Below are 12,894 nucleotides of genomic sequence, written 5' to 3'. Positions count from 1 at the left end.
CTTGTGTGCGGAATTATAGCAGGGAGACTAGTGTGTTGACAATTCTGATGCCATGTGTTGTGAGATTTTGTGGATATATTCTCTAGTTGTGTATGTAATTAGGAAACTTGCCTGCTTAGTCGTGCCTGCATTCTGAAGCTAAGTGAAGCTGTGAAATGATCTTAGGCTTTGTTTGTGTTAGGAACCCCTGTTGAGCCTAAATATAAGCCTACCCATAGATTAATATCCCTTGTCAGCCATTTTAAGCCTGAAAACCTGTTTGTTTGACTAGCCATAACAAGTCGATACCCGTTCTAAATATCGATCTCTTTTTGCACCCGGTCCCTCCTTGGCACTAAAATAATAAGATTGAGGCTAAAAGCCTAAGTTTGGTGGACTAAAGGGAATATGAGGCATAAGCCTAAAGTGAGGTTAAAGTAAAGTACCTAGTTAAAAGACAGCGGTGTGGCAAGTATAAAAAGAAAAGAAAAAATGAAAAAAAAAGCAACCAAAGAAAAAAAAATAGGGAAGTAGAATCACAATAAAACCACACCGAGGCAACAAAAAGAAAGAAGGGAAGAAAACAAAAGGCGAAAAAGGTAAAAGAGAAGAATAAGATGTAGTGTTCAAGGAGGGTGAGTCACTGTTATCCGAATATCTATCCTACCCGTCCCCAAGCCTACATTACAACATTGAAAAAAGTCGTAGTGTGATCACAGCCGAACTGTCCAAAGTCGAGGGCGCTGAAAATAAGGGCAAGCTTATGGTATTTGCATGTATAGCTAGAGAATTTCTTTGTGAGTGTGAGTGTTTCTCTTCTCCTTTGACTTCTATCCCATTCTGTGTGTACATATCTGTTGGGACATTCTTTGGTCTTTGTGAAGGCATTAGAATTTGTTAAGTGACTGGTTTCCCGTGAGTCTTGATTCGTGTGCGCTATGGTTTCTATGATAACTAGATGTCATAAATTGAAGCCTTATGGTTAGTTGCAACGAGTCCTTTATTGGTTTTGTCTTTATTGGGGGGGGGAGTCATTGTGATACACTTGATATGCCGGAAGTTAATTACCACAACCACTGTAGACAGCTTTGCTTTGTGATATCGAGACATTTGTAGATTGAGTCTGTTACTTGACTTTCTTGAGGACAAGCAAAGACTTTAAGTTAGGGTGTTGATGTGCCGGATTTTGGCACATCTAATGCTCTTTAACTCTAAGTTTTACTTATTTTCGAGCAAGTTTGTGCTAGTTTTATGTGTTGTGCAGGTATTTTGAAGTTAGAATGCTCGGAGAGTGAAAAATGAGGAAAATAAGAAATCTATTCTGATAAGCATAAGGATGGACCGTCAACGTGCTCGACAGTCCGTCAAATCGCCTCGTCAATAAGCTCCTCCGAAGTAACAAAATCATCAGAGCATCATCAAATTGTCGACTTGCACCGTCGACATGATCGATGGTCTGTCGAAGTGCTTCGATGGTGGAGTTCCTGCAGAGTGATAAAAGTATACTCAGATTGTCGATATGGTCGTCGAGCATGTCGACGACCGTTGAAGTGCAAAGACGACCCGTCGAAGTGCAAGCCGAGCTGGAACAGGACTGGATTGATTATTTCGAGTTTGACTTGTATAAATACCTGTTTAGGTTTTATTTTTCAGACATCTGGAGTTTTAGACTTGTAGTAATTACTTTTGAGTTGTTATTGCTTTTGAAGATTTCCAGACAATTACATTCATTACTTTCAAGTTTTATTCGTAATTTCAATACAATAATTCAATTGTGCAATCTTCAATCTTTTATTGTTTTCTTATTGCCATGAGTAGCTAAACACCTTTACTAAGGTTATGAACCCAAGGATGGGTGTGTTGTGATTGGGGATCGTGAAAGATATACACATAATGGATTGTTAGGGTTTATTTGTTCTTCGTATTCATCATATAGTTAGTGGTCGCAAACATTAGCTAACGCCATAAACTTTAGTTTATTTGGGAAAATAGTTAGGGTTAGGTAAGAACAAATAACAAGAACTCAGAGCTTTAAACCTTATTTAATAAATCACTTAGGGATAAGAGGAATTTACTTGGCATAATTAACCGTTCTTCATGCATATTTTCTTATATTTGGAAAAGCATAGAAAGAAATAATATTTTCTTATTGGGAAATAGTTTAGATTCACATAGAGGTTAAGTGCATCCATACAAACAGTCCATTAGAAGTATATCAAGATCGATACCCATGATCATACACTTTATCTGACGGGGACACAACCTTAGTTCTTTTTACCCATATATTTACAACTTTATATTTTCAGTCACTTTAAATTAGTCCACAAACCAAATCAACTATAAAACCCTTTTCTGGAATACACCAGGACTGCAAGATTAGTATAAAACTTATTTAGTAAACTTTTCACACCATATTCTCTGTGCGATTCGACCCCAACCTCGTTGGGTTACTATATTTGACAACGTCCGCGTTATACCATTACTAGGTGTAATTTGAACGTATCACTAGGCTTCTAGTATATTTTCTCCCACATAAGGGTTGCCATGGCATGCCCTAAAGGGTCTATGGGATATGTGCTCATTATGTACATAACTTTGTCTTTCATTTCCATCATTAGACCAAGGAAAAGGGATTGAAATGAACTTGCCATTAGCCTAAGCGGACTGTTTAAGGATAGAGGATGATCTGGTTTATCTGAATTTGTTCATGTCTAAATAAAGGGAAGAATGGATTTTTGTTGAAAAACTTAAGAGACTGTCAAGTTTTCAAAAAAAAAAAAGGAACAAACTGGTTTGTTGTTGTGAAGTTGTAATTTTGGACGAGTTAAGATGAATCTGTTGGTGCTGAAATATTGCCTCTGAAATGAGTTTAAATTTTGATCACAAGGCTTTGTTTGGACCCCTCCCCCTTGCCCCTTAAAAACTGTTGAATTCCAAAGGAGACTGATTTGGTGTTTTTCTGAATTACGGTGCATAGAAATTTCATGTTTCCTGCCTGCATATCTGCTCTTGGCTCTGTTTGGTATCTCTGTGTCATTCTTACTTTTCAAACCTGATTTTAACTTAGTCCTCTTATGTGATTTTGCTTAAACTATGAAATCCCAAGATAGCATATGTTTTGGATTTTTCTAGCTTATCATTCTCTTTTGATCATCGTTGCAAAGTATTTGATCTGCTGAAATTATAGACTCTTACTGTGTTTGATGTTGCCTACTCTTACTGTGTGATTAGTGTTGTCTAAATCTTTGTTAGAAAAAATGAACATGTATTGGTTTGAGTTTATAGAGGATACTGTGAGAACTGTTTACTTAATTGGAGACTGTGAGTGAGCAGATTTTAGACTGGTAAATATCTGTTTGGGTTGAGTTTATTTTTCACCTTAGTTTAGAATGGGATCTTGTTGAGAATATAATAGTTAGTAGACTGGGTAATTGAATCATAGGTATTAAGGGTTACATATTCATGAATTGTATTCACAAGTCAATAAAAAGAAAGGGAATATACATTGTATACACTTGGTATACACAGCTTGAGCGTATATCCTGGATATCCCAGGCGTATATGAAGGAATGGGTTAGTCCCATATGATTATTCAGAACTAGGAAATGCATGGGCCTGGTTTATCTCATGTTAAAGTCCAAAACAGTTTCATTTTTATTTATTATTAAGTTCAGTGACATTTTTGCAAATAGATTAATGAACCTTAAGGCCCAAATTGAATATACATTCTGTAGAAATATATGTATCGAATATATATATATATATATATATATATATATATATATATATATATATATATATATATATATATATATATATATATATATATATATATATATGCTTGTGACAAGTCAGTGCATTTCTGCAAATATGTTAATAAACTTTAAGGCCCAAATTGTATTATATGCGTGTTCTGTATATATGTATACATATTAATATACATGTCTGTGATAAGTTCACTGGATTAATTCTAACCGGTTTATTTTTTCCTTCCTCCTCCTTCACCGCATGGCCACTCGGGTCGGGTCAAAATCAAATCTATTGGGCCAAGGCCCAACGGATCATTTCTTTCAAAATCAAGACTGCCCAGTTCATGTACATAGATATGCAAAAATGCACTAAAGGCCCAACCATGGGTGAAAGTGGTTAATCGAAGCTTGATACATGTCACGACCCATTTTGGGCTCGTGCGGGCACCTACCTTCCCACCTTGGTAGGCGAACCCTCTCGTTTATACAACGCTCCAATCACATAACTTTCCTTTCAAAACATTTGGAAATTAAGAAAAATAGCGAAATTTCATTTATAAATACCAACTTAAGTGTTACATAAATTGACAATACATTTTTGTACAGACTCGATACAAATTTTCCCACGACCTGGTCTAGACTAATACAAGAGCGGCTAAGCAAATTCCAGAGTGACATCATATTCTAAGACTCAACCTCCAATCCTGGAATGAAATGGGAGAAGGCCTTCGAGACAAGCACCGCATAACTTCAACATATACTTCGATCAATCACCAGAAATAATCTACACCCCAAAAAGGGTGTAGCAAGTGCAATATCAGTACAACCATACGTACTGAGTAGGTATCATAGATCGATAATGGTTAGTATCACATATTGGTAAAGAATTCACGAATAATGATGATAATCACTAAATCAAGCCACATATCCCGAAACAATAGATCACAACTTCAATCTAACTTAGGTCACAACTAATCTATCAAAATTTATAAGTTGGCTAAACACATATACAGATTCTCAACATCCTTACCATTCCCAGGTCGCTCATCCGTGTTTTAAGAGCGAACTCATTGTTACAACACCTTCATGTCCAACCTCGCTTAACATGATACACCATTAGTTTTAGGTTTGTTTAACAGGCACGAGTCAGCAATATAAGTCACAAGAGTCGAGTCCAATTGTTCATCATTACCTACGTATCACATCTAAACCCCATATGATAAGTCTGAATATATCTAATCCTGGAACAATCAACACAATAGAATCAACAACACAATGGTCACAATACAGTCATCACGATATCTCACTCAAGCCATAATGCAATGCAATGCAATAATGGTATGTATGCCATGCCATGCAAATGAGATGTACACATGTACTCCGGACGAAAATATCAATGTTTCGACAGCACAACCCAGTGTGATTGGCGAAGTCTAAGTGCCACCCGTCCCGGATCTTTACCAAATAGACAGACGGGACCCTGGATAATCGCTCACAGGGGGAGTCTCACCGGCACCACCCTGAAGGACCCGCGGAGCCCATGCACTACAATCGAATCCGGGATAACATCGAAAACGGCCATGCACAACGATGCCCGAATATAACCATCAGACATCGGCCTCCTCACAATCACTCAAAAGATTTATCAAATATCAGTTTCATAAATCAACGATTCCGGAATTAAACCTCGGACATCGGCCTCTTCACAATCACTCAAGTAAAAGAGTTTAACAAGTATCAGTTTCATATAAACAACAATTACGGAATGGATCTTCGGACATCACCCTTTTTCACAATCACTCAAGTAAAAGAGTTTATCAAATATCATTTTCGCTCAATCAACGATACCGGATCATTGCCGGATATCGGCCATGTATGATAATATGAGAGAATGCGTGCAATGCATATATCAATCTTCAACAAGTAAGCTCAATATAACAAATACCTCAACGGGGTACGCCAACAATATATCACATCACAATACCAACAGTAGGTATGCCAACATATATCAATAACTCAAGTACCAATAGTGGGTACGTCAATAATGTATCCTAGTACAAATACCAACAACAGGTATGTCAATCCTATCCCAAATCAGGACAACAAGCAACATTCGCTATCTACCCACTACACACGGCATCAAGCCAACACAATTAAAAAAATAGACACATATAACGGGGCGGCTAGTCCCAACACACATCAGGTCAATCATTTAACATACGGTATTACAATTTTCCTAACAAGCCTATTTACTTAGGATAAGAATTTCACCCTACATTCGAGTCACTCGTTAACATTTAATTAGGATGCCTTTCACTACCGTGCTTCATTTTATATTTCCAGCTAGCGCTTAGATTCGCTACAATAATCTCATCGATAGGCATAACTAGATTATGTCCGCTACTCTTAAGTCACATAAATCCACCGATAATCAACAAGGTCACATCAATACCTAAGAAGTCTACAGGCTACGAGCCTGAACAAACATGTCACACATAACAATACCATCCTAAGATTCTATCCCATAACTCCAAGTCCTATACATGCACTCTCCATTTCTTCTACACAACAATACGGAAAACTAACTGGAGTCTACCGAAAGGAAGCCATAACCTACCTCATAGCCGAGCGGGTGCCATGAACATCCAATGACGCCTCAATTAATCACCACCGCGTAATCCATATGAAAATCCTGGAGACAACCATGAGACCCAAGAGTAGAATTCATCAATAGGGTCTTTCCTAAGGACTTCGAAATTGTTAAGGTAGATATGGAATTTTATCTTACCTAAAAACTCACTTTCACAACGCTAGTTGATAGATCAACCTTCATTTAGAACATTCATGACCTTACTCCAGTTACTAGTTTGGTCATTTTGTCATTTTAGGCTTATTTCAAGAAATCCATTTCCAAGATCTAAAATAGAGACCCAAAGGTATTTTAACGGGGTGGGTGAAGGATTTGGTTGGGAATCATGTTAGGATGATGTGCATAGGAAAATATCCCAAGGACTTTATATCAAGAAGGACAAGGGTTCATTATATTGGAACTTAAGAGATTTGAGATTCTCATTTGTGACTCTAGACAAGGATCCTTAATGAGAATTAATGTTGGGAGAATGAATGGAAGAGGTTAGGGAAATAACCCTTCCCAATGAAGTATCATTTTTGGCTCCAAAATTACTCCAAAGGCGGCTAGACTCTCTAAGGTTTTGAGAAATGAAGTCAATTCCCGAAATGTCACGTAAATAGGTGGAATTCACTGTGCGAAACTGCCCCGGCGGTTGGTGTACCGCTGCAGTGGTATCGCCAGGGCGGCCAACATGCCGCTATGGCGGTCAAGCAGTCCCATGCGATTACCACTGTAACGTCCATGAGACCGCTATAGCCCTATTTCTTTGCTCGCACTTCTATTTCTTACGTGATGCGCATGACGATCTTGGTTTGTCTTGAAAGGTTTCCAAGATGTGAGAAGGTGGAGACATCGTTAGGTCCCATAGTTGTCGCTTTCCTTAGAATTCACCGTAACGACGAAACGGGTCGGTACAGTACACCCCATAGTTTAGTTTATTATTTATATTTATGCTATGATATGATTATTGTATCTGCATTATCTTTACAATACTTGTAAAAAACACGTATATATTGGAATCTTCATTGTTTGAATTAGTCGTCTTAGGATAACGGTGCCTACACCGTTTAGTAAGACCTTTAAGTCCCCAAACGACTTTCAAAACCAGATTTAGCACAACAACTTCTTAAAAACCCTAGTATGTGATTGATGAAACAAAATTTTTGATACAAGTTAAAATGGAAGGACAAAAGAAGATTTTGAAAAGCATAGGTATTATGGCATTTTTTAAAACAAAGCGAACCAAATTTTTTAAAGCAAAGGAAAAAACGTATTTTGGATTGACATCAGACCAAAAAAATGATGCGTTTTTTAGGCCAATTCCAGTATGGGAAGTGTCACGACCCGACTAGGGGCCGTGACGGGTATCCGGTGCTAACCACCGAGCACCACTCATTCCCTTACTTATCATACTCACATCATAAGAAAATCATTTCTCAATTGAAAACATAATTACTTTTATATACATAAGCCTTTCGGCTATCAAAATAATACACATATGCCTATATGCATATATACACTTATCAAAATCGTGAGACCATACTACCCACACATACGTATCTACGAGTCTCTACTAGAGTACTAGACATATGGACGGGACAAGACCCCGTCGTGCCCAAAACATATATGTACATAAAATAGTAACTCAATGGCACCTCCGGAATAATGGAGTGCTTTCAACATTCTGCTTATCGACTTCTACAAATCTGAGTCTCCTCCCTGCTTACCTGTGGGCATGAACACAGCGTCCAAAGAAAACGGACGTCAGTACGAATATTGTACTGATTATGTAAGGCATGAATGAAATAAACATATTAGAGAAATCATAGGGCATAAGATGTAGACATAACCTGCGTAACTTTTAAAGGAGGATACCTTTCATGCCTATATCATATATTATCACGGTACATGTATCATCATAGCTCATACACATTAAACGTTATCCGTATACGGCCACGTCGTGGCTTGACAATATCACATACATTTTTTTTCGGGCTTTTTCCTACATATATCATATTCACGTCTATATCATGTACATATCCATATCATATACATATTTATATCATATACATACCTGGCCAACCAAGGCTTCAGGGTTACACGTACCTGGCCAACCAAGGCTTCAGGGTTACACGTACCTGGCCAACCAAGGCTTCAGGGTTATACATACCTGGCCCTACCAAGGCTTCAGGGTTATACATACCTGGCCCTACCAAGGCTTTAGGGTTATACATACCTGGCCCTACCAAGGCTTCAAGGTTATATCTACCTGGCCCTACCAAGGCTTCAGGGCTATATCTACCTGGCCCTACCAAGGCTTCAGAGTTATCCGTACCCAACTGCAGAGGTGCGCGCGCGTTACATAAATATATATATATATATATATATATATATATATATATATATATATATATATATATATATATATATTCATAAACATTCTACTGGCCATATAAGCTCGAGGTTTCATAATAGTCATACATAGGTACATATATGCATAAAAGCCCATAAATATCTTCAGTGTCATCACTATTATCATCGTCATCATTATCATCATCACTATCAACATCGTCATTATTATCATCACATATATCCCATAAACTTATCATAACTTTTCATAGAGCATACATTTGGATTTAAAGACAATCTATGAAAATCGCATCGTATTCGTAGCATGAACTTCGTAATAATATCTCATAATAGACTTTATAATCTCTAACTTAGGCTCATCATTACCATCATCGTATCTATAGCATATCTCTTAACTTTATCTCATATCAAATTTTCTATGAACATAGACTCGTAACTTTTCGGAACATTGGTCATAGAACATGTATTAGAGCTTATTGACAATCTATAACAATATCGGGGTGACATAAGGTCGAGAGCCCACGATTCCATTATGGAGCATTCATAAGCATTATGCCTCGCCTTGAAGGAATTAGCATATAAGGTGAGTGTAGTCAATGAACAACATCAATGGATCGTAATATGGATCATTAGCCTTGTAGAACCATAATATTATAGGCCTTAGAAGCCTTAGACTGAGACTCATCATCGGTATCATCGTATTCGTAATGTATCTCTTTTCTTTGTCTCATATAAAGTTCTTTATACTCGTAGATTCATAGTTCCCAATATGTAGGAAAATCATAGAGAGATAGAAGGATTCATACCATATGATTCATGCTTTAGAAAGAAAGGACTAGCCTTACATACCTCTTTCGTTTAACAATTTCCATCGCTTGGTTGTTCTCCTTCAATGCTCACGTTTCTACCTTCAAGAGAATTCGCATTCACATTAGCTAATCGATTACATGAACGTGCTTACTAAAGCTGGAGAAAATTGGGCAGCATTTCCTTTGTTTATACAACCTTTCCCATATTGTATATCAACTCCCAAACATTCATAATAACATTCACAATATCATAACCAACAATCTTCATTCATCTACATTACCCTCGTCTCACAATTCCACTTCAATTCCTCCATAATCTTGGTCATAGTATACTAGTACGTTTTCTTGCATATAATGCTTATCCCGTGTTCTCAATATCATTTATAGCATAACCATATTACAACACATCAATAATCATGACTCAATTCAAGTTATCACTCAAAATGACACTATTCACTCTTTCATGACCCATTTTACATATCCTTTTACAATCCAAGTGTTTCAACTTTCAAATACCTTAAACATCATCTAAATACCATAAAACTTACCTTAGATGGTGTAGGAATGAACCTTGAGTGCAAACACTTCACTTGAGCAAAACCCTAGTTTCACCTTCCCTTGGATTCCTTGTCTTGGATGAACTTTAATGAGTTTCTTACATTTGATTCACTTTGTTTGATGTAATTGATCACAAATACCCCTTGAATTCTTGTTGGAGAAGTGTAGAAAGATGTTTTAGAGAGAAGGGGTGTGAAGGGAAAATGAAATGAAATGAACTTGGATCCCCTTTTTAATACACAAAATCAGTCCCGACCCATTTATACGGACACACATACGGTCCGTACAATTTATACGGTCCGTATATGTGACCGTATAATGGTTCCAGTGAACACTTCCCATCTTGGCTAAATATACGGCCATACCTACGGTCCGTATCTTTTGTACGGTCCGTATAATGGACCGTACAATCCACAGTTTTCCGAAAATCATTTTCGTCGACTCGTTTGATCTCCAATCCTTATAGAACCTTCTTGACACTTGTTTATCACTTCATTAACAATCTAGGGGACGTTATAACTCTTCTCTAAAGCATCATTAAGCCATCGTTAATTCGTTATTCATAAATCCTTTCCGATACATCTCGTATGTCTTACCTTCTCTTGGCAACTTTCTTCTCTTACTTCGAATGTCTTTGAAATCTCATTTAGAATCATCAAATGTTATTTCTTACTCATCAAAACATCGCATACGTCGTACCCTTCGTCAGTCTATTCACTGTGCATGAACAGAAAATTTTCCGAGGTGTAACAGGAAGATAAAAAAATTTGGGCTTCACCCAAAAACAAAAAGCCATTTTCAGATTTGGACCTCAACACAAATTTTCAGAGAAAAGTACAAAGATGAATTTTTTGGGCCAAGCCCAGAACTGACAACGTTTTTCCCTGTTTTAAAGACCAAATTGGGCAAGTTATGATTTTGGGCTTCGAAGCCCAAGCACCAGAATCAGTCTTGTATATCAATATGGCTTATAATAAAAAAATAAAAAAAAATGAACCATTTTTTTCAAATTAAAACTTGTTCAAATGAGAATAAAAGATTTTAGGTAGGATGTTCTAACGTATCATATGGTTGGACCCGAGACCAAGTGTGGATTAAGCATGAACAAAGATGATATATTCACTTATGTATACATTATGAAAAAAATCAAAATATTTTAGGTTCTCTCCTTATAAATTAAATATACAATCCTTATACGTAAAAGGAGATATTTCTTATCGGATATTATCCGAACCTAAAGTACCCGTGTATAAGGGCGATATATTCAAATTCTTTTCAAAATCAAATGATATGCAACAAATGACAATGTTTTAAAAATGCAGAAAATTAAACACTTAATAAGCGGTTCATGCAAATAATCACACATTGGAGCTCGAAGGTCAACCGTTTAGTACGGATCCTTAGTACTAAGGTGCCTAACACCTTCCCTAGGGGATCATCAGAACCCTTACCTAGAACTTTGGATTACGAAGGATTTTTCACAATATTTGAATAAACCCTTCAACCCGGTTTTTCTAATTTTCTAAAAATTAGGTGGCGACTCTTTTTCAAAACAAGTCCAAAAGAGTACCAACAAGTTCGTAGTAGCTTTTATGCACCTGTGTAAACGCGAACCGTTACAGTAGGTATTGGAAAAAACTCAATGAACTGAAGGATCAAGAAATGAAGGTTTGTATGATCATGGAAGATACTCCCTCACCAGTGGAGGACAACAGTATTCTATCACAAAGAGTTATACTGCCATTCTAACCCGCAAGGGTGGCCCAGTTGGATGAGCATGGGGCTTTCATAATGAAAGTTTCAGGTTCGAAACCCCCCGCCTACGATAGCAGGGGATTTGCCTTCTGGGTCGAGCTCGTTACGCTTGCTTAATGCGGGTTATCTCTCCTGTGTGGTTTGCGAGCTATTGCACAGGAGCTGGGTTTACCCTGTGCGCACTCGAAGGGTAGCGGCCGAGGGTGAGTTATATTGCCATTCTTGAACTTACAACCTAAAACCTAAGCACAAAATCATCATATGGCTAGCAGCTCAAAAAAGACTACTGACAGAATGATTGTTGAGAACGCAAATTCCTGTTGATAACGGGCAATACTGTTTGTGTACTTCTTAGGCTTTAGAAAATTCACAACACTTGTTTGCTCATTGTCCTTGGTTTCATTAGTAAGGTATGCTTTATGAATTGTTAGTAGATTATAAGTGCAGCCAGGAGAAGTGAAGATGGTGCTGGGCAGAATTAAAGGGAAGCACTGGCCTTAGTTTAAGAAGGAAGTACTTGCAGTTATTTGGAGTGTCATGATCTACCATACTTGGAGAGCTAGGAAGTGGAGACTGTTTAGAGGAGTAATTGTAAATAGCCAGTTAGTAGTAACACAGATAAAGAAGGAAGTTGTAGAAAGAAATTAGTACATTGAAAATGTCCAAAAAGATACATAGTTGTAGAGGTTATCTGCAGCACTTACTGAGTAATTAGTTTGTTTGGGGCATGGATTTCATAGTGGTTTTGAAACTAGGTACCCTTTAATTTTTTATTCTTTTATATTATCAATGATAAATATTCACAGTAATTACCCAAAAAAAAAAAATCCTACAAAGTATGTCATGTACCACCTTCTCTTGTTTTATATTAAAAAAATCCTATAAATAAATTAAAGTAAAAGGAGTATTTAAAAACTGAAAATCCAAAAAATTGAAATGAATGACCCGCAGGGGTGGCTCAGTTGGTTGAGCACGGAGTTTTCATAATGTAGGTCTCAGGTTCGAAACCCCCTGCTTACTACAGGAGATTTGTCTTCTGGGT

Source organism: Lycium barbarum, chromosome 1, assembly GCF_019175385.1.
Source record: "Lycium barbarum isolate Lr01 chromosome 1, ASM1917538v2, whole genome shotgun sequence".
Classification (NCBI taxonomy): Eukaryota; Viridiplantae; Streptophyta; class Magnoliopsida; order Solanales; family Solanaceae; genus Lycium; species Lycium barbarum.
Note: the sequence above shows the minus strand (reverse complement) of the source record.